This window comes from Falco peregrinus, chromosome 9 (genome assembly GCF_023634155.1).
Source record: "Falco peregrinus isolate bFalPer1 chromosome 9, bFalPer1.pri, whole genome shotgun sequence".
Taxonomy (NCBI): Eukaryota; Metazoa; Chordata; class Aves; order Falconiformes; family Falconidae; genus Falco; species Falco peregrinus.
The window spans coordinates 34,249,069-34,271,444 of record NC_073729.1 but is presented as its reverse complement, the minus strand read 5'-3'; the positions used below and the strand labels follow the sequence as shown (position 1 = coordinate 34,271,444).

The 22,376-nt window shown below is 42.3% G+C and overlaps 2 long non-coding RNA genes across 4 annotated transcripts in view; both read right to left on the bottom strand.

Moving 5' to 3' along the window:
• Positions 1-564: 564 nt before the first annotated feature.
• Positions 565-13,379, bottom strand: LOC129785184 (uncharacterized). The gene is made up of 3 exons (XR_008748830.1): positions 13,242-13,379; positions 3,863-4,935; positions 565-1,140 (listed from the first exon to the last, which is right to left on the bottom strand). It is a non-coding gene; the product is annotated as an uncharacterized LOC129785184 (long non-coding RNA).
• Positions 13,380-13,738: 359 nt separating this feature from the next.
• The window catches only part of LOC114011717 (uncharacterized), a 59,634-nt gene continuing 50,996 nt past the window's right edge, over positions 13,739-22,376 (bottom strand). For 2 of the 3 annotated variants that reach the window (XR_008748828.1, XR_008748827.1), the window contains one exon: positions 13,739-13,819. This is a non-coding gene — a long non-coding RNA (uncharacterized LOC114011717). The remainder of the gene's footprint in view (positions 13,820-22,376) is intronic. The other variant, XR_008748829.1, reaches the window with a different exon arrangement.

Sequence of the window (22,376 nt, the reverse complement as noted above, 5' to 3'; positions counted from 1 at the left end):
CTGAGTGCTGTCTTTTTATAAAAGAAAATAAATCTAGGGGATTTTTTCTCCCCCTTCCTGAGGCAACACATGAACTTAAATGCTGGAAATAGCGTGGACCCAGCTGACTGAGACCAATAATCTCAAACCTGCTATTAGATGCTCCTTGCTTTTTGGGCTCTGGTTTGAGGACACATTACTTCAACTCTGGAGTTTGAGGCCGCCCCTTTTGAACTGTAAGGGGCGGCCAAAGAAAATAATGTGTGGTTATTGTTTAAAAGTCATCATACCAGAAAAGTATATGATCACTTAAAGGCAACATCATCAGAGAGCAGGGTCTTCTGCTGGCTTCATCCAGGGCCTTGGCTAACCAAATAATTCCATAGTGATATTTATGGCTTGTATATAAAAAAGAAAATGGTTTGAAATCCTGTGGCTGTTTGGTACCCTTGTCTTTAATGTCTAACTGCTTATTCATTCTAAAAAGTGGGATTTAATAAGACAGTTATTGTATGTTATTTAAATACCAATTTATTATTAAAAACATATTTATTTATAACTACAAATTATAAAGTACTTGGGGAAGTGCAGCCAATCAAATCAGTGGACTGCCTGATGAATATCCTTTTCTAACCCCATCATTTTATATATAGAAAAGAGGTTGACTTATGCAGCGGGAATAAAACTAACTTAACTGCCTTTATGGGTCATTTCTTTCTTTGATGAATACTTGTAACTCCCTTTAACGGTAATAGGACCTTTGCTTTCCAACTGAGCAGAAAATAAACAGACCTCACTGTAGGGGCTCTATTGCCTTTTGGGGGGCCCTGAGCAAGGTTAAGCAGAGGTGGATGAAATGTTCTCTGCTTTAATAAAGCATGCCTAAAATATTCCTGAATAAGATCCTCTTTCCCTGTTTCCTGACAAATGCTGCCCAGAGGGTCCTGCCGGTTGCACCGATGCTTGCCAGCGAAGCAAAACGCTGTACGGGTGAGCCAAACCCCTTTGCAGTGGCAGAGTCCCACTCCTTGGGAGTCACACCCGAAGGCTGGACTGACAACGAATAGATCTTCTCTAGACTTCTTCCACAGCTGTCTTTTAAGATTTTTCTCTCTTTCTCTCCCACACAAACTCCTGGTCTTCTTTGGTGGCTTGTTGCATCTGGAAGAATAAAATCGTGCTGAAAGCTAGAAGAAATCAGAAGTGCTAATCCCATCCTTCCTTTTTGGTTTGTTGTTGTTTGGGGTTTTTTACCCCCAGTTTGTTTTACTGGTTTTTTTCCCCTGTTTAATTAGATGATTAACAAAGGCTGGGAGGGGGCGGGGAGGGGAGGGGAGGTGGCTCTTTCCTGAGTCCTTTTCCAAATGCAAAGTGCAGCTGCTGTTGCAGATACAGGTTCTGCAACTCTGACAAGCTTTCACAGCACAGCAGGCCTGACTCACAGCCAAAAAAGAGGCAACCTGATACGGTATTTATGTCTCTGTTTAGGGAAATTAACCCAAAACAAGGTGGTAGCAGAGAAAGAAGACAATGAGAGGGGAGAGGAAACTCGTTCTGTAAGAAAAAAAGAAAAAGGAAGCCTATTAAGGTAGGCTCTCAACTAAATGACAACTGCTTTGAAATCCTGTATCCTGGTGGCTTTGTGAATTAACTTTGCAAGAAAAATGGCTTGCTTTTCTTTTGAGTCTCCTGGATAGCTGAGAGTTACACACTGAGGTGTCACAGCACCAGTAGGTATCAATCAGCACGACACTGCCCTGAAATTGGTGAAACTGCATCCACTGCCACCAGAGCCAGGTCCAGGAAAGGCAGCCACATCCCAGGCGGCGTGTTAAGGACAGGGAAAGCACCAGACCCTACTGACCCTGCTGCACCAACGTGCTTTTCTTCCCACAGGTCTCTCTTTTCTGTGTTCTTTTAACTTTTTGCTGTTCTGTTCTAAAATGTATTTTGAGTCACTATTAGAAATTATTGGCAATTAACAGATGTGTTGATTCAGTTGCTATTCCATTGTATCTTCTCCCTTTTTAGGGTAGCTAAAAAAAATCCATTCCTAAACAAGACAAGATCTTTAAAAAGATCTTCTTTATATTTCAATAGCAATCTTGCTTTGGTTGAAAGAAAATATTAATTAAGAGGAATTTGCTTAAGTTAGTTCCACTGAACAAACACTTTGTTTTGCCCCATGAGGCCAAATACTTTGAATTTTCGTTTGCTAAGGGGTGAAGCCCTGCTGTTGCTAAACTGAATGCTGCGTAACTCAGAGCAAAAGCAACAGTGAGCCAAGTCTTGTAGTTTTTTACGGACACCTCTGTAACCCTCCAAGTATTTCTAAGATACCCATTCACGCCAGCATCTGAGCTCCAGATGAATCATTTATTATGAATACGTGCCTTTTAAACCTCCTTTTCTCTGCCCACAGTTGGTGAAAAAAATCTGTTATCTTCTTGCGGTTTTCTCAAAATTTAATGTTAACAAATTTCAGTCCGGCCAAAAAACCATTTTATTCCAAGTTGCTGGTGTCTATAAAGCATAACATGGAGTTCATAGTATTTATCATTGATGTCATTTCCCACCTGTGCCATTGCACTTGAAGTGCTACAAGGAAGGCTCTGAAGAGCCTTTTGCAGAGGTCTCACTGCAGGTCTAAGATGTTTTGGAGTGAGATGTGGTTTGTTAGCCCCAAAATTAGTCCAAATATCAGCTTAGGCTTTTCCCCTGCAATGAAGAGAAAGTGATGTCTGCCCAAGTTCACGATGATTTGGATGCTTTTGTTCTCATTTTGCTGGGAGAGGCTGGTGTAAGAATGGGCTGTAGCAGAGCCTGGCTGCTAGTAATGTGGTAGCTTTAACAGATCCCCAGAAAAAAAAGTACTTTGCATTGTGCCAGGAAGCAGAGCCCTACTTTCAGCAGGGTTGTGGTTCTTGAAAGACAAGGTCCCAGCCTGAACAGGATTTGGACCTTGACCCAGCCCCCTGCGTCTAGCCAGGCTGAACTTCAGCTGTGCTGGAGGAGGGCAGGATTTAGAGCTGGAGCTGTGTTTTATAACTCTGGTTTAACTTTGGGCTTGCATGTGAAAAAGGGTCTGGACTGATTTATATTGGGCCTCTGTGAGTCTCTGTGTTGCCTTGTGGGGGGCTCTGCACAGGCACATCGTGCACAGCCGGTCGATGTTCCAGCCGGTTTGTGGTCCAGGCAAAGCCACCCGACTGCCAGGGCAGACATTCCGGTGTGCGCTTGTGGACAGCTAACCCGCACTTAAATACCATTTACACTTATTAACAGCATCACAGTGACAACAGGTACAGTAACTCTGGGGGATTATGTGAAGGGTGAAATAACTTCACCAAAAGGCAAATGCTGAAAAGCGTTCCCTTTTGTGTATTGAACATTCCTGTAGGCTCTGTACTTGCTCTTTTCAGACAATGCTTTCTTGGCTGGCTGGATTATTGTATATCACCTCTCTAACCTGCTATATTAATTTCCATTGACTGTGAAAAGAACTTGTCAAATAAGGAGGAAAAAGGAGGGGGGAGTCTTTTAATCCGTAAGGCACAGTTCTTAAAAGCACCTTGTTGTGTAGTAGCTGCACACAAGTGAAGAATTTGTCAAGAATACAGGGCTGCTGCTAATTGTCTGAATAAATTACAGCTTTGGAGCCTGGAAGCCACAAATCATGTCATTGTAGCACTAAGCTGTTCCTTTATGGAATTGGTCTTTTACAACTTGGAAAAAAACTTTTTAGAAGACTGCCCTGCGGGAAAAATTAGAGAGAGAGAGAGAGAGTTGGTGTGTGCGCGGGTGCGTGGGGATGTGAGCAGGGCAGGTCTGCAGGCTCCCAGCGGCTGTCTCCAGGAGCAGGGCTCCCAGTCGATCTGCTCACCTTTCACGCTGATACAATCCAAGCCATCTGAAGCAGGCAGACCACAGGTGAAGCCCTTTGAAGTGCTGGAGAAATGAGCAGGATTAAGAGAGTTTTTTGGCTGAGGGAGGGTGGCTGCTGGTCACTTCTGCGGTACGGATGTCAGCTCGTTCTTCCTTGGAACATTACAGTGAGCCAGCCCCAAAAGAAAATACTAAATGCACAACAGAGCACATACTATAGATTCATGTGACATTCACTTTGCTGCAGAGGACTCACAGAAAGCACTATTGATTATTTTACCCTTTAAGATAAAATATTTTTCACAAGCATGGAGCAACAGGCACATGTCACCCTTCTATTCTAGTGCAGGCACTTGTCCATTCTGATTTTTCCTACCAGCTTAAGATTTTTCTTTTAGGTAGAAAAAGGAATACAGGATTTTTATTTTTTTTTTCATTTTCTTCTAAAGTATTTAGTTTTAGACTGTGGACTAAGTCCTGTTGTCATCTGAAAGACTCCTACTGAGTTCAGCAGCCTTTGGATGGAGGCAAGTCCGTGTGCAGTAATCCAGTGTGGCACAACCTTTAAAGGGGAGTTTAGCTCTGTGTAGAGAATGACTCTTTGAGATAATTCCCAGTTCATACTGTGAACTACACAATAAAGTGGAAAGTGCTCTCTGGAATTTCCTTAAGGCAACCTGAAGCTGTGCTCAGGCTCTTTCCCAGTTTATTAGCAGTGTTTGGCAAAGTACTTCAGGCTTCTTTGCAGACCACGGTAATTGGTTACCAGACACTAGAGGACAAGCTGCCTGATAAAATCCAAAGTCTGTAATGAGGCAGACAGGCATGATAACACAGTAATAAATCACAGCCGTTAGGGTATATTCTTGGGATGGCTGGCAGAGGGGTTTCAATGAGAAGTCAAGAAGAACCTGTAGCTCCATGTCATACTCCCCTTCGCGGTCAAATCTCGCCCTGGATCCTCTCCAGGTGTCAGGTTAAATGCGGCAGTGAGGCCCACGCTACACAGAAGGTAACTGCATTGAGATGCCAGACAGGAGATGTGCTCAGACTTGTTCTTCAGAGGTTGCACTAGAAAAAAAATAATTAGTATTATAGACTTCAGGAAGTTTAGTTCCTAGACCAACTATCCATTAGTGCATTACATGAATAATTAATTGCAAGTCCTGCTAGCTGCCTGGGATCATTGCACAACCCAAAAGTGACATGGGATAAACACACAACACACGTTCAGTAAGTGGATGAAAAGCTCAGCAAAGCTGATGAAAAGCTTAGTGTCATCAGTGGCTCCAAAGCCTGCAACATCTACTTGGGACAAGCAGTGTGGGGACAGGCATGTTTTGCACCAATATGGGCAACAGCTTTCACCCCCCCCACACACACACCCCTCTTCCCCTTTTTAGCAGGTTGGTCTGTGCCAAAAGTAGTTAATGAGAAGAATGTCTTTCTTCCACCAAAATTACAGTGAATCGTTAGCTTTAATGCATAACTACTTGCTTAGTCATTTATCTTTTAACTTGGACACCAGTTCTTCAGGACATGTCCTGCTCTGCCAAAACTCTTTCTAAAACCTTAGCCCTGTCCCTAAATCTGTCAAATCATAGCAGACTATTCCATCACTTCTTATTTATTAAGGTTCTTCCACTTTCTTTAGGAAAATTGGATAGGCAAAATGCTGACCTAGATGAGCTAGCATGAAGAGCAAGTGTGACAGTCCTGACAGAGAGAGGCAGATGGCTGGATCCAAAAGTACCAGCCTCATAAAGAGGGGTCACAAATTCAACTTCTGTACTTGGGTTCTGTGGCTTGCCTTTCAAGGTGGAAAATTCTCTGTTTTAGAATGATCTGCAGGCACTTACAGACATGTTAGGATATGCAGTGCAGAGCAGTCCCCGGAGAACCCAGGTGCCAATAGACTCGTTCACTTTTATCACTGAAATTACAGGATGAGTTGAGCCCAGCCTCTGATGATGCCAATATTGTTTAATGTTCTGTATTATGGATTTACCTGAAGGTGAATGATAGTCTGTTCAATTTCTTATGTGTTTTCTTCGGTGTGCAATGTTTTCTTGATGCTTATCATCACAGTTGTAACACAGGGTATGGTAGAATAGGTATAACGTGAATTTGAAGAAAAATATACCAAGGGCTGTATTTTTTTCCAATAGTGTAAATAAGAAACCACTTCTGTTTGGGTTTGTTGTTTTGGTGCTTTTTTTTTTTTTTTATTTCTGCAGCTAAAGTTGAAGGAAGTCATGACTGAGCCCAAACAAAGCTCTTAAGATTCGGAGGTTAAAATGTAGACTTTATAGACTTTTACCGTTATTTAGGCTCTGCCTTTACTTTTTGGTGCGCTCTGTTCGGTTGCATCATAGTACTGTGGGAGTTACTGGATGTAATAAATGTACAGAATGCTATTGCAATTTCTCTCAACATCCTGAAAGACCTGGTGCAGGATTTGAGAAGCAGGGCTGTATCACACGCCACCCCAGCGGGCTGCTCTTCCTGGCTCAGCCCCTACAGCCAGCCCCGGTGCTGGGCGATGCAGGAGACAGCTGCAGTTTGGCTCTACAAGAAAGGACTGCAATGATGCCTGCACCAAAGGCTTGCACTCATTTGTGTGAGCCAGGCAGCTTGGTTTTAAACTCCCTGTGCTACCCTCTAATGAACTGAGGAGTCTCCATACTCTGTGCACCACAGTGAGTTGCTCTGATACCACGAAGGGACACTGCTGCTGCCCTGAACCCACCTCCCCCTTTGCACATGTTGATCCAAGTTGCACAACTCTCCGGTGCAAAGGCACAAGCCCTGCACTGCCATGTGGCTAAGTGACCATATCTCCATCTTTATTCCTTCCCCAGATTGTCACCGGAGCCAGCCTTGCTTCTTCTACATGGAATTTTTGCTGTGGGATGTAACCGTACCTTTATCTCTGGTTTCAGTTTGGTGCAGTGCAAATTAATTCTTTTGGCAGATTTTTCCACTGTCGGTGGGGGTTCTTATGGTACATTATCAATGCTCCTCACCCTGATGATGCATAACACTAATCCATCATTAGAGCAAGTGTGTGCTCTGATGATGGATTAAAATAATTTATCATAAAAACAAGGGGCTATAACGTAACACCGTGAAAAGATGGCACCATGCAGAGACAAACAGATCAACGAGGAAATTTAGTAATGCTCATCCAATCAAGTGGATCTGCTGCCAAGAGGCTCTTCTACAGCCAAAGTTTGGCAACCTGCAGAAATATCATTATTCTTCTTGCTGAAATAACTCCTTGCAGTAATGGCAGTGATTTAAGGATTTTCTGTTTTTGAACAACAAAGGGAGCCTCCCATCGCCAGCTACCCTCTTTTGGGGACAAAATATTCCAGGTACAATTACAGATCTTTTTTGCCCTATGCAAGTCCTAATTTTTAAGGCCATCCACATAATGAAATGCAAATATAACAGCTATTTAAACCATGACTCCAAAGTAAGTTTGCTTCAGCATGGTTAAGTGACTGAGAAAGAGGATTTAAAACTCAGGAGATGTGGTTATAGCCTTAGATTTCTTCTGGAAGCACTACATCTGTAATTCAGCACTTCATTCCTGTCTAGTGCACATTTGCTTAACTGTAGCCATATGTTTACGTGGATTCTTCAGAACTCTGTTAAAACAAGGATTAACTGAAACACCTATTTAAATGCCTTCCTGGACATAAGTTTATGAAATCTGGACTAAAAGCAAACATTGTACAAAAGGTTTAAGAAAAACCTGGAAGTTTCTATTTCATTGCCCTTGGACAACCATATTTTGAGTTGCCTCTAAGAAATGGATTGTCAAAGGTCCTCTGTCAGGTGAAATGCAATAGAAAATGGATCTGCTGAAAGAACAGGCCAAATAATTCACAGAATCATAGAATAAATCAGGTTGGAAGGGGCCTCAGGATGTCATTCACTATATTTCTGTCTGGAAACCAAATAGTATATGGATAAATGTTAAAAAAAAAGCCCCCAAACCAGAGTGATCTTAAATTTTCTCTATGATTCCAGAGTATATGCATCTAACGAAGGAGACACTCCATAGGATGAATAAAAGTACCTCTGTGCAACATTGATTTTCCACAGTCTGAATGACAGTGGTTGCCAGTCTTCCTATTACTGTAATTGCTGGCTAAATTAACTATAATTGTATTAAGTGGTAACTCTGAAATATGTATGTACTGTAAAAAGGAGCTGAAGCATTTCAAGCATAGAAATTTGATTTGCAATATTTGGAATAAGTGGGGGGTGTGTGTGTGTAAGATTGTATGGAAACTGCTGCAAGAAAGTGCATTAGCTTAGAGGGGTCCAGTTTTGGGAGGCAGGTGGGGTGGGGAATGCCTTGCTGCAATGATGACAGCCCTTGGGGTCTGTGTGCCTGCTGCACCGGTGCATCTGGTCCCTGCATCACTGCTACACATGCAGGGATGCCAACAGGACCAATTTCAGTGAGCCCACGCTTCATTACCTGTTTAATAAATAGATGGGCAGGCTGATCTGTGGGTCCAGCCTGGTCAGCTCAATGAAGCAGTTTCACCTGCCAATACCATAGCATGGTGTATGACATGCAACATGCCCTGGGTTTCATGAATAAAACTCACAGGCAGCATACCTTTAAGAAAACAGAAAGCATCACTGGCAGTTTGTGTCACAGATGCACATCTCGGTGCCCATCAGTACTGTGTGGGCAGCAAAAGGAGGAACCACCAGCAAGGCAGCTGCCATAGGAAATTCTTTGGGCCAATGCCGTTGCTGCACACTATTTGCTCAGAGCTCACGCTTTCTAGCCTCAGTTCACCGTTTCACTCGCAAAAAATTTGTTCCTTCCTTATGTAATATTGAACAAAATAACGGCGGGTTACATGGTGCTTAAGATTTTGCTGCTTTTTTCTGTTTCCTTGGACTGTTAGCTGTCACTCTTCTTAATAACAAAAGAATTACAGTAGTTTCAATATGATTTTTCATCTTGATATGAAAACTAATGATAGTAATATTTTTAAAAGTCAAACTGAACTGCTTTCACTTATCCAAACCAATTGCTGCAGCATTTTGGTTTGCTAAAATTTGACATTACAGAGTCATATTTTGTTCTAATTTCAGATAGGAAAATTGTTTCCTTCCTGGGCAATTTAGGATATATTTGGGAATATTTGTGGATGCTGTGCTTTAGAATGTGAAAAGAGTATTAGCGAGGCTGAAAACATAACAGAAAATGGTCATAATGCTGCCCATGAAAATTCTTTTGTGAAACTCCATAAAATGGAAATAATATTATCATGAAAAGTTTTCTGAGTGAAACCCCATAAAATGTCACCTCTCTTCTCTGTTAGCCTGTGCAGCAGTGGGTAACCACATTCTTACCCAGGAGGATTCGCCGCCAGTTTTTGCAACAATACTACAACAATACATGTTATTTCCAGGGTGGAAAGACAAATGGACCTTTGTGGAGCAATGCAGCAGAATTCCAGCAGCCATTGAGACGGAGGGCAGCCTTGCTCTTGTTCTCCCTGCTCTTGGCTGAGCCTTCAACAGAGTTGCTGAAAATGTTACAGTAACATTATTGTAAGCAGCAGGGAAATAATCTGCCCTCAAAATCTTGCACACAGTTCTGTTTCACCAGCACCAAATTGATTGCTTGGCAGGGGAAACACCCCCCTCTTTCCCTGACTGGGGAAACTGGGAAGAGGTCTCTGCACCACTGGGTACACGGGGCTCAGAGCTGCCCGTGCAGGAGCATCCCGGGCAGGGACTGACCCGAGGCTGAGGCATGCTCGCTTTGCAGCCAACGCATTCTTGAGACATGGCAGTTCTGTGCCTGGGAAACGGTCCATTATGACCACTGAAGCAAAGACACCAATTAAAGCAGTCCTCAGGGCGACCTCAACCTACCTGGCACATGTCAGCCCAGCACCAGGAACTGCCGGGCTAAGGGAGCAAAGGATGGACCAGCCTGCTGCCCGCAGTGCAAATTGCGCCTGGGTATCCGAAGGCTTTACAGGAGCCGAGACTATTCCCAGAGGCTGCTGTAGTAAAGACCTTTCCTCATTGTCTTAAAAATTCTGCTTTACCTAAATGTGGTAGAAAATTCATCTCACCATGCTCATCTGCGCTGGGACATTCAGAGATTTTAAAGCGACTTTGCTAATCCACCACAGGGATTGTGCAGGATCCAATTCTAATTCCTCAGCTGAAGAGAAGCTGGACATGTTTTCCCATTTGTGCATTAATATTCAGTTTGTTTATCCAAACTTCCTGCCTAGGCAATGCTATACCTGCAGCTTGCTTGGATGGAGGGATGGATGGATGAAAGGATGGATGGGTGGATGAAGGGGTGGATGGGTGGATTTTCAGCAGAAACAGAACTCTCAAAATGAACTATAAGCAAGGATTTTAAGTGCTGTCCCTCCCTTCCTCCTACCTCTTCTTAGTGTTTAATTGAGTCATCTGTAAGCATTTTGGTAGGTCAGGAATGCAATTAAATAGCCTGTCTATCGTAAAATATTTGAGCAGTAATACCTGATAAAATCATCATTATCTTGGAGTAATTGACCACATCAGATAATTAAGGTTCCTGAGGCAAAGCTTCACCCCCAAAGGAAGTTCAGTGATATTAGAGCAGGGCTGCAGTAGTCGAGGCTATGTTAGTGTTTCCATTATAAGCCTTATATTTTAGAGCTGTGTAATTCTATCAGTAAAATGGCTATAGTCTGAGAGTGTATTCATGATTTGATCTCCTTTTTTAATAACAGAGTAAGGAAAATACAAAGTATTTTTGTCTAACAGACTGAAAAAATCCTTCTGAAAAATGAAGTTTGAATAAGAATTCACTTAAAAATAGAAAGGAAAAAAATATAAAAAATAAAGAATGCCAAGATTACATCCTATCTACAGCCTGGTGAGTCTGCAGCCTGAGAAGGGTATAACAACTAGCTCAGCAGCTCTCTAAAGCTGTGAATGCCTTCGTAGTTTGAAAGTGAAGATAACTGTGTCCTCGATTTCCTCATAGTTCTAAGTATATATCTTTAAGATCTATTTTTCCCAAACACAATCAGAAGAAATTGTAAGTAAAGCATAACACAACAGAAGCCTCTGGTCTCGGCGCAGAAGTGGACAAGTATTTCCCTCACTCAGATACAGCGTAAGAAATAGTTTTGTTACAGAATTAGTGACAAATGAGACACATCTTAAATGCCACTTAAAATACAGGATTGCCATGCTGGATCAGAGCAAGGTCCATCCATCCTACTGTCTGTTTCTGACAGTGGTTGATGCCGCATGCATGGGAAAGGTTATATGAACAAAGCATGTGCAGAATAACTTTTCTGCATCTAGTGGTCAACAATTTAGGGTTTTCACCTGCTGTATCATGCCTTTGGATCAGAAGGGTTCTTGTAAAGAATCCCTACTTGTGTCTCAGTGTCTACTTTCAAACTCAAAAAGGGGAAAGCACCAAGTGCTGGAATTTAAAGACTGTCATGTCCTCTCCTTTGTACATCCGTACTGCCAAGTGAAAGCATCAAGGAGTGAGCTCAAAGCCTGGATTGTCATAGCCCTATCTCACAGCCTGGCTTTCGTTTTAACCATGACAAGACAAACCTTCACCAGGGGTACAAGCCAGGCTGTGCCCCATGGCCTCAGGATTAGGACTTTGCTCCCTGGCTCATTTCTGGTTTGCAGGATAGTTAGAGCAGCCATGACCTCATTACTGTAACGTCTCTGATCTTCACTTTCATTCATCGCACCTATTCTTTGAATCACCCTTAGAGAATAAGGCAGGAATTTGTACCTTATTTAAAGGGAGGCAAGAGTGATACAGCTAACAGCATCCCCAGGGTATGTAGGGATTTTGCCATTTTATATTGCAAACCCTAGCTGACTCAAGCTCCAATCAAATCAAGAACACTTTTAACTTTCTACATTAGTTAAGAAGAGTGCCTAACTATACTGAAAAGATGAGGGCTGGAAGTAAGCAGCCTGTCCCAGGGCTTGTAGAGGGTTTGCTCAGGTCAGGTACCAAACAGCAATCCCATTGACTGCTGCACCCTTTTTCACTCCCAGGACTCACCTCTGTTTGCCCAAACAAAGAATCAAACTGTTCCTCCATGATATAAAATAGTTTTTTCTCACTAAGCATTGGGAATTCAGAGCAAAACATTTTTGCATTGAAGCCACTGCATTTCTGTGCAATCACTGGTGGTGTTGCTATTTTGTGCTTTGCAGTTTCTTTTCTCTGGAGTCACTCTCTAATCTCTTTGGTTTTTTAATCTCAGTATCCTATAGGAATTTTTTTTTTTGCTGCATTTGCGCTCTGATTTTTTTTTCTTTCTGAAAAGTGTCTTAATGAAAAATACATACCAGAATGCTCCATGTGAGTAGCCTCCAATGCTGAAGATCAATAACAGTTTATTTGATCACTGACAGCAAATGCTCTTTCAATTAAGCAGGTCACATAAATAACTTTCTGGTTCCAACATTATTTGGAAAGGTTGAGTGTGAAATAAATGTGATTGGGTTGGTGGTAGGAGTCCCTCAAAAGGATTGGAGTAAAAAGCCACCTAAGTACTTGGATGCTGATCCTTGCTCTGTCAGGATAGCCTCAGGCAGCCAAACTGGGGTTAGAAATCTCTGCAGAGTACGCTTTGGTACAGATTTTCAACACTTCACTGATTTTAAAAACTATGGCATTTTCTTGAGAAAAACTTTTCATCTGCCACTTTTGTTGGTTGTTCCAGCTAGAAGCATACTATAGCACACCCCAAAATTAAAACATGTGCTTGTGCATATGCCTTCCCCCCCGACCCCCCTTCTTTACATGACTCTAAAAATGTCCCATTCTGCCTCTGGGCATTGTTTCATCCCTACAGGTTTCTCTCATTCTTATGGGCAGGCTCATCTGGGTCTCCCAGCCTGGGAAAGGGTTTATACTCACAGCAACATAACCTCTCTGCACCTAACTGGAGACACACACTGCCATTAAAAATGCCAGGCCAGGTCCAGGCGTGGTATAAAGTCCTAGTTCATTGAAATCAAATGGTCTTGTGACAAGTGAGGGTAGCATCCTTATAACAAAACGATACAGAACAACACATGGAAAATACACTACGAAAAGGTGGAAAGCAACAAATGACACTTCATCATTGAAAGCTTGGAAAAATAAAGTCTGCACACAAGAAATAACAAGAAATCTGGATTTCACAGTGGGGATCTGAACCAAACAGTGGGGATTAATGATCTTTGGAGTGTCCAATATTAAATCAAAATCTAGAGTAAACTTTTGCAGTTACCCTTAATTCACAAATATTATAAGCCCAAAATCTGATCAAAGCCCTTTTGGATATTTGATTACTCACAAAGCAAGAAGAATGGTCCTTGTCTCATTTGAGGTTGGCTTGGCTCTGCAAATGGTGCTGCTGTCCTTTCCCCTTTAATTTTTCCAATACCTGGTTTCTGTAGAACAAGTTGTGGGGGTAGAAACAGATTTTGCAGCTGCTGAGAAAAAGATCAGAGGCACCAACCTTGTTTAAAAATTCCACAATCAATTTAGGAAAAAAACAGTAAAACCCCAGGAAACTTCCCAACTTCACTAAGAAGTCCTCAGTTCAAAGATAGCTGTACTAGAAGGAATCTGCAGGATCTGCCTATCAATAGGTTTCTTAGAGGAAGAAATGTTGGGTTATGTTGTTTTTTGGGTTTGGTTTTGTTTGTTGTGGGTTTTTTTGGGTTTTTTTTCTTTCTCTGCCATTGAGAAACAACTTTATAACTGCAGAAAAAGATGAAACTACTAACAGGGGCTAGTGGGAGAGAAGGGTCAGGGAGGAAGGGGATTCATATCTGGGGGGTGACTTGCCTCTGTGAACTGCTGCTGTTGATCTCTCAGCTGCTGAAGGTTAGAAGAAAATAGCAGTCTTCCATATCTTTGGGTCCGTATCTGGAAGGTCCAAGCAATCCCAGGTAGCATGAAGCTGTGCTTTGAACCCTGAACTCTTGGTTGTAATATGATGTTAATGTCAACCCAAGAAGTGTTAAATGGGCTCAACTCTTCAAAGTCAATACACTTACAGGTACAGAAGAGTAGGTTCCCAAAGCACTCCCTGAAAAAACTCCATAAGATAGCTGAGCTGATGTATGACTTGTTATTTTCTTACTTAAAAAAACCCCACCTCTCCAATATTAGAGCACCTACAGATTTAAATTTCCTGAATTGTTGTGGTGGGGCACCAGGGCTTGGATGTCGTAGCCACAGGGACTGGGGCAAACTTCAGCCTGTGGGTCCTTACTGAGCCCCACTGGGGTGACACGAAGGCCCAGTATACCCAGTGCCTGCTTGCACTTTGCAGACAACAGGCTGCATGAACAAGGCAATCTGTGGGTGTTGGTACCCTCAGCATGTCAGCTCCACTTCTACTCATCTGCAGCTACGACAATAATGTTTAATAGCCCTTGCTGTGTTCGTCCTCCAGGATTTAAATCACTTTCTGAACCAACTGATACTTTTGGCTTGCCCAATGTCCTGTGGACGTGATTTCCACCCTTCAGTTCTACACTGCATGAACCAAAAGGCTGGGGTTTTTTTTCTTTCGTATTAGCTCTTACATTCTGAGTAACAGCGAGCAATCCAGCTATGACTACAACTCATTACTATTGCAGGATTGCTTGGAATATGAGGAAACCAGCTTTGAATCCTCGTTGAGTGCCATTTATCCCAAAAGGCTTTTATAGTTCATGAAAAACCAATGCTGAATGGCAATGAACAGAGACAACACTTAACTTTCTGGCACAGGAGTGTGATCTTCTGTGCACAAATGCATGTGGGATGAGTGCTGAATAGAAGCAAAATGAGCATGCAAATAACCCCATGCACCAACTGGTGTTTCAGTGCCTGCAGAGCTGGGTGTTCACACAGGATCTCGCTTGCATGCTTGTCTCCGGGTGGTTTGAATACTGAAACTGGCTCAGTGCCAAAGTACATATTCACTTTTGCACATGCTCTTAAAAAAAACCAAAAAAACCAAACAAGAAACCCCAAACAAACACAGAAACACCAAACAACTTTCCTGAGGATCATCCTGGTGGGTGGAATAGCACACCTGGCCTGAGTAGAGAGGCATGAGACTGACTCCAAGCTCAGTGACTTACAGAAGCTCTGTTTGCCTCAGTTTCCCTTCTTCCTTTCTGCTCTTTATTTTCTAGTAGGACTGTAAATTGTTTTGATCTGGCATAATGTCTCTTTATGCCTTCAGCACTCCAGGGATGAGATCTCAGCAGGGAAAGGGACACACTACCCCAATCCAAATCATAATAATGACAATTGTATTCAATTGATGGGCTTTTCTGAAATTTCCCTATCGCAAACTTTTATACTACCCATCACAGCTGCAAATTCCTAAAGTGACAGCACCTATTGCCCTGCCATTATTATGCATAATAATAATTTAACTAAAATAGCAACAGAAAATGTGCTTTACACAAAATGAATTCAAATTGATTTTTTTTTTCTACTTTCTCAGAGCTTATTACTAATTGGTATTTTTAGAGCAGAGATTCATTTTCCTACACTAAAATTAATGGGCCATATCAGCGGGTGTGAATCAGGATAGCTCCATTGAATTCAATGGGTCCTATATCATTTACTCCAGCAGAGAATCTCACCTACTATTCCAAAGAGCATTTTCTTTTTTGTAACTCACAAAGTAATTGTGTTTTCAGTCTTATGTCCTGATCCAGCAAATAATCGTGCAAGACATTAACTTTATGTAGATAAGAAGCACTGCTGATGCCATTGCAGCTACTGATATGAAGGAAGTCATGGTTTTGCAGGATCAGACCTCAAAATGCAAATGAAACCATTGCAAAGTCTAATGTGTTCACAGTAATATTTTACAAATGGCAGCACCTAATATGTAGTCTGGCTTAATACTTAAAATCTCTGCAAATACTTTTTTACAGTAAAATAGCAGAAATTAGATTACTTAGGTTGCTTAATACTTTTTGTTTAGCATAAAAGAATCTCCAGGTTTTTCCCCTGGAAGCTCTGTATCCCACATCGTCTGCAGCAAGTCTTTGAAATTCAGCAGGGGGATAACCTTTGGATTAAAGACGTGCTTTCTTCCTTAGCCCCCAAGAAATTCCAACTACAGTTTTGCTGAGATAAAGCGTTTTGAAATAGCCAATTCGCTTCTTGCTAGAAAATTTAGCAATGAGTACCGATTGAAATAGGAATTTAGAAGAGTTGCTTTTTTTCTCCCCGCCTCTTTCCAAGAAAAAAATCCTTTGCTGCTGGGTGTCCAGGATCTCAAATGTGATGTGTGTTATCTGATGTGCTAACTGTGCAAGGTTAAATGCTGCTGATGGTGCACAAAGGAAAAGCTTACCACAAATTCTCTACGCAACAGGAAAACAACCCTTTTAAGGAATAAAAGGGAAAAATGTGAGGTCCCAAAACTGAGCAACCAAAATTTAAGAATTATTAGATCTTCAAGATCCTATATTACCTGGCCAGCTTAACAACAATCCTACACACAGTCTTCAATACCAGGGTCACACACCCTCTTTCTTCTTACCACTGATGAAATACTGACTGTGTGCGATGGGCACAATTAACATGGTACAGGCATGCATTTACCATGGAGATAACAATTTTTTCCCCAGTTTTTTGTATGTAATATGTACATTACTATGCACTTTAACATTTTTTCTGCTTTGAGGCAAATTGAGTTTGACATTTATACAAGAAGCAATAAAACTGATGCAGTCAAAGTATATTCCTAAAACAAGTTCAGTAATGTCTCTTCCAAACTACGTTTGAGTTAGTGGAATAAATGCCTTTTCATGTTTGCAGTTGAAGTACCGGCCAATTCTGCCAAATGGTTTTTGGAAAATTGCCTTCAGAATTGACTTTCCCTGGGGAAGATTTGCTTCTATGGAAAGCAGAGATACTGGGAGAATTTGAAAGGGAGAGAAAGCAAAAGGGAAGGCAGAGGGAATAGGTTAAAGGGTAACTTTAAACAGGTGGCTTTCATTTCTCTTTGCCCAAATAGTTCTATAATTTCTTACCCTAAAACTTTCTGGTTAACTACAGCAAATTTCATTTTAGCCAGAGCAGTTCCATGCTAATCCAGCTTTGTTATTACCTCAGCTCAGGTTGGACATTTCTATCTCTCTCTCTGGGCTTCCCATTTCCTGAGAGCAAATGCAAGTTTGGGAGTCTTGTAATTCCAATTCAGTTTATCCATCTAGGAGTCCTGAATAATTCCAGATCCCATGGATTTAACTTCATCTTTGTTAAAAAGTGGAAAGGTGTGTACTTTTCTCACCAAGCACTGGTGTTATCTGACTTGAATAGAGATGCTCATTTGGACTGCCATAGGTCACCCTATTTCCCTCCCCTATGTAAAAACGTGCAGAATGGGAACTCTTTTATCCAGTTTGCTTAATCTATTTTGCTACCCAAAGAAGAATATCTACATAGGACAATGCATTAGCTATTTCAGTATGGTTTAGTTCACATATAGCCCTTCTGGGCTACTTTACAAGTTGGCAAGCAGTCATCCTATAGGGAAGGAATCTGCTCTATTTCATATGCATTAAATGATATTTCCTAGTCCATCTATGGATGACCTGACAAAATGAAACATATTGCAAATGTATGTGTCATATATGATCAACCCCAACAACTATCTTTTGTAATACATGGCATTTACCATCCTGCGTTTTGGAGGTGACACGGAAGCAGAATAATTTTGCACACATTGCAACTTTCTGACGCTCCAGTTTGGCTTTCTGAGGTGCAGATCACCTACAGCAACAGGGTGTCTTCAGCTTGATGGGCAGAACCTACACAAAGGTTTCAGTGAGGACTCCTAATGTCAGTGTTTGCAGCATTTCTGCTGTGCTCTTTTGGGACAACCTCCAAACAGGAACCCTCTTGCTGCCTAGTTGCAGCGTTTGTTCTGTATCACTTGCCACTAGCAGATCCTGAACACCCAGAGGCTGCGCCGACTTTAGCCCCAAACTCCTTGGGATTTTCTCTGAAGCATTGAGGCAGAGCCCCCTTATACCCTTCAGGCCATGCGAAAGGGACTGCACCCACCCTTGAGACTGTGACCCTTTACACTTGGCCTCTTGGGTTTGTGATGGCACCCATGAAACCGATATGAGCAGCTAGGAAAGGAGGAGGGAGTTTATTTTTAGGTTGCACCAGGAAAACAGCTGCAGCATTTTCTTGGTGGCAGAAGAGCTCTCACAGGACAGAGGGAGGCCTGTCTTATTGCCTCAAAATTTTCCCCTCCGAAAAGTTTCAACATTTCAAGACTCCCCCTGTGCAAATGTCCAGCTTGTGTGTGCTGATGAACGTAACTCTAGAGCGTCGTGGAGGAAACCAGAACTATTTTTATTTTTGGTTGAGTAAACCTTTAGCATTTAACAGTCAGGTGTTTATTTCACTTCCCAAACTGCCTCCGGCTCCAGTAATGCTTAGCATGATCCTTTTCTCAGGGAGGGGGACAAAAAAGGGGATTGAGTTAAATGCTTTCAAAATGGAGAGGCTCGAGGAATCACAAACTCGTATCCACCACCACACATCCCACCTCGGCCCCCCTCCTTCCTTGATTCAGCCCTCCTTGGAAGGAACCTGACAGGAAATATTTTAGAGGTAGAGAATTTTCAATGAAAATATTATTTCTCCATCTGCCCACTTTTCCGCCCTCGCAGGTTGTATGGCTAAGTGACATTTAGGAATGTGTATCCTGCAGGCCGCTCAGTCGCCTGTCTTCTCACACGTTGCTTTCCTATCAGAAGCACATCAAGGTCCTCCTGCCTCCCGGTTGTCACAGGAGACGCTTGACCTTTCAGAGCACGTCTGGGCTTTTTGGAGTCATTTCTAACCTCAGCAGCTCCTGCAAACGAAGGAGGCTGACCCCCTTTCCACGAGCTTCCCCGCAACCTTCCTGGGAGGCACAGGGAGGGTGGAGCCCACCACTGCTCCAGAGCTCTGGGATAAAAAAATCCAACCACCGTGAAACCTACAGAAAGTTGGCTGATACTGCATGCACGGAACTATTCAAACCAGATGCTTGCATGCCTTCCTGCCCACGCTACCTTACCCACACTGATCCGTTCCTAACCTAACAGGAAGCTTCAGTTTTTTGTACCTTGAGCCATTTTCAACAAAAGCTGTAGTGGGAGAGGGACAGGCATGTGCTGCAATAACCTACAAGAGCCTGCAGTCGGCAAGACACATGCTTGCTCCTTCATCCGAGGGCTGCCATGTTGCACATTTTCCTTGGGCAGGCTAAATTTTTCCCAGCTGGTTCGAAAGTGTTGAGGCAACATGGCTTAACAAACAGCGTGTGTCTAAGAGGGAAGAGAAAAATTACTGAATTTGTGTTGGGGATTAACATCAGGAGAAAATGAGTAATATCTGGACACACTTCAGCTGTCCCACTATCCCTTTTGGAACTTTTTTTTTTTTAATAATTATAGCTTCTGTCTAACTCTGGTTAGAAGAGCTCTGTGTTCCACCTCAACTCTCCTGTATCTAAGCCTCTCATCCCTAAATCTTAGTTTTAGAACTGCATCCTTATCACTATTTCTAACTTGCTCCAAGTCAAATCTTACCAGTAGTTCTAACTGGGACACATTGTAATTTTAACTTATCCTACCCATGTCAACACATGCTTCTTTTAGCAGCAGTCACAAGCAAAGCTGTAGCAGATGTGGGAGGAGCTCCTTGCCCAGAACCCACCTGAATCCATCTAGCCTTGGCAAGAGAAAGATCAGGTCCAGAAGAAATGTTTTTTTTGCTTTAGTGTTACTGAAATACAGATGAAAGTCAAGGCCAGAGGTTTAAAGAGCACTTTGCTACAGCAACCACATTCTTTTTGAAGCTGAACATCTCGACCCATACATCAGCAAGTGGGTTGATTTTTTGAAGAGTTCTGAACATGCCCTGAAATTAGTGAAATCTGCAGTGTTCAGCTATTGACTACAAACCTGCAGCCCAGCAAGCCAAGCATGCCAAAGGACCCTAATGAGGAGGAGAATCTGGGCTACCATTTTGACAGGCTCCAGGCAAGCAGGAAATATTCAGCCCAGACTTGCTAAACAGTTTTCACTTTGCCAATGTTTCTGTCTATTTTTACTTCAACTGCTGATTGCATTTAAGTACTTATTCCACCTTCTCCCCAAGTCCCTTGACAATTACAGTCTTACAGATAGAGCCTGGTCACACTCACGCTTGACAAAAAGTGATATGAAAACTGCTAATAGAGGAGGTTGCAAAACATTTAAAAAGTTCCTAGCCCCTCAAATATCAATTGATTATATGTAAGACACAAATCCACAACCTTATATTAGCATAATTCTGTGGGTTCCCGCTGCTCAGATAAACCAGTAAGATCAGAGACCATGCTTCATACCCAGAGGTTATGTTTCCATCAGATTTTTTTCATCAGCAGTGAATCCAATGCTTCCTGTGCCTACCCTGGCTGTAGGATGCAGCTGCTGTGCTGTACACTGGATCAACTGACATTATTTTTGCTAGAAAGAACCAAGGAAAGGGTTGTTTATTTGCACCTAGGCTGATGCAGCAGCACAAGGAAGCAGAAAGAGCTGTGGCAGAGGGGTGGGACCAAAGCTGGGGGTCATGGGGAAGCTTCTGACCACACATCATCCAGATCTGTGCCACGGTACTTTGCCATTGCACCTGGCTCTTTCACACCCAGAATACATTAGCCAGTGCAATTAATGAAATAGGAGACACATGTCAACAATTCTCTTTCTACAAACTTATCAGGTTTTTATTTATTATTTTTTACTCCCTGTGAAATCTGATTACTCATAGGCAAAAGTCTGAGGCTTGGTGGCTTTTATAATGAGTAAGGAGGAGAAAAATCCCTTTGGTTTCTTGTACAAGTTCATCAGAAAGGTGATCAACCACATAAACACATACTCCCCCGCCCCTTCCCATACCCATGCATTAGCTCACAGCTGTGTGGATGTAGGCTTTGAGAGTTGAATAACCCATTAATCTCCATGTGGAAAAATCAATAAATTGAAAATAATTAGCTGGGTATGAGAAGAAGCAAAGAACCAGACAGCTGTTATTTAAAGCATGACTTAGGCATGTAGAAACAAGGTATAACAAGACATACAGGGAGCAAAGAAGGGAGGGAAAAAGGACAGGAAGATATGAAAGAAAGACTAGAGCGGTGAGTGCAAAGGCACTGAAATGCGTGTTTATATATAACACATTTTAAGTAACTCCATACAAGCAGTATTCTGCAGTGAGGACTGTGATAGAATCACAAGGGCTTTTGGAAAACGCAGCTCACTATATGAAACTGCTCACTACGGAGGCTGAAAGGGCTCCAGTAGTCACCAGCAATGGAAAAAGGGAACAAAATCCCAGCTATTGTCAACAGGCATTGTCAAGATTTTCTTTGTGTCCAGGTAGGCAGATGGCACGGTCTGCAATGAGAGTCAGAGGAACCATGGCAGGACAGACACAAGAACGGACTATGGTACTATGTACAGCCACAGCAACAGAGACCCTGAATGGGTCAGGCAGAATATGGCCCTCTCCTCCCTCCTGTTTCACGTCACATTGACTTGGTGACAACTGCTGAATAAAAACATTCTGAGAGAAACAAATTAAATGAATGAGAAGAATGTGCCTCACCAGTGGGGAGACAAAAACAACTTAACGGCACGCTGAGACAGATCAGCAATATACCAAACTGCTCGTAGCTCAGCTATGACAGATGGTCTTATGAAGGGATATTCCAGCTGAGCTCTTAAGTGCATTATTTTTAGGCTGAGATTTAACACTCATGTCCCTGTCCAAGCCAAGGATTCTAGCTCCAGGTTTGAGTTCTGAAGCACCAGAAACGTTGCTAACTATTTTGCATTTTGTTTATGGTGGAAGCTTCATGGGACCCACTATGACAAAACATACACAGGACCTGAACTAGAAAACTGCTAGACAAGCTACAAATCCTAGGTGAAATCAAGGCAGAGATAATTTCTAATAGACACAGAGGATGTCTACAGGGAGAGATTAAGTCAGGAGCACTACAGGCCATACACAAGCTTACTGTTTTGGAAAGGATGCACGTTAGCTGGAATAAAACATTTCATTTGTTCAGAAGAAAGAGTATCTCCCCTTTCTTGCAAGCTGCTGATCAAAGCATGAAGCGGGTACCTAAAATAAAAACTTTGAGGGGCATATAGTACTCCACGTGCCTCATTAGCACTTAATCCAGTTTTAACTTCTCCAGGAAAGTCTACCAAGTCTCCAGTCTACCCCACATGATGCAGTAGTCCTAAAGCTCAGCCTCTCCACAAGACTCCTATAGTCACACACCACCATCTCTGTGTGTGGAGAAGCATAAATATAAGGGGATTCCTCATTTCTATATTCAGTTAAGTATCAAATATGACAACTGGTGCAAAACTATAAAGAATGCATGATGATTAAAAAAAAACCA